The sequence below is a fragment of the Microtus ochrogaster genome, linkage group LG10 (genome assembly GCF_000317375.1).
Source record: "Microtus ochrogaster isolate Prairie Vole_2 linkage group LG10, MicOch1.0, whole genome shotgun sequence".
Lineage (NCBI taxonomy): Eukaryota > Metazoa > Chordata > Mammalia > Rodentia > Cricetidae > Microtus > Microtus ochrogaster.
Genome location: NC_022035.1, coordinates 15174872 through 15175759, shown reverse-complemented (window position 1 = coordinate 15175759; position 888 = coordinate 15174872).

Sequence of the window (888 nt, the reverse complement as noted above, 5' to 3'; positions counted from 1 at the left end):
CAAAGACAAACATATAGGCATCCCCCTGAATATTAACCTTCATCAGGCGATGAAAGGAGACAGAGACAGAGACCCAAATTGGAGCACCGGACATACAGAACATCTTTTATATCCCCAGTAGTATTAGATTCTGGTAGAAAGATTCCTTCTCTTTTCTCTCATGTAAACTGGATGATAAGCCAATTTATCAATACAAACTAGAACGAACAAAACCATAACACCAGAACCTGGTTGTTAAATTGTTAAGTAACAAAATTAACAAAAGCTTCACCATGTACTTGCAGCCCTTTCCTATCTGAGACCAGTCTCAAATAAACTCCTAAGCCTTAGTTATTTCTTCCATTCTATTTACAGCCCATTGGTAGGGATAAATCCCGCCCCTTAGGGGGTGTGTTCGCCTCGGGCTAATGTTTGCATATAAATTTGGCAAGCATGCTCCCAGCCGCTTCTTCTGCTTTCCTGGTCTCCTTAGGAACGGTGGTTCTGTAAGTCTATTAGAGCTGTATATATATACACACATATATATAATTATATATATAATTACATATATATGTAAATATAATATATATATATATATTTACAATCTGTCTGCATTCGTTTACGCTGTTACATTTTGGCGTCCAACGTCAGTCTATTTTGCCCCCGACTCAAGTGGGTAGCCCACTAGCTAACACAGCACCCTCCTGGGTGCTGTTTTTTAGTTTGTGACTTGGGCCCCAGTGCCCAGTCTGAGACACACTCGGCCACACAGGCCCATTCTGCCCGCCTTGGCTAAGTTTGCAGGGGAACCCCACTGCCTGAATTAGCAGAAGCTCAAGTATCTGCGGTTTTGCAACAAAAGCCACCACAGCATCAGATTTGGTCTGATACAAAGAGACTTGGCCGGGC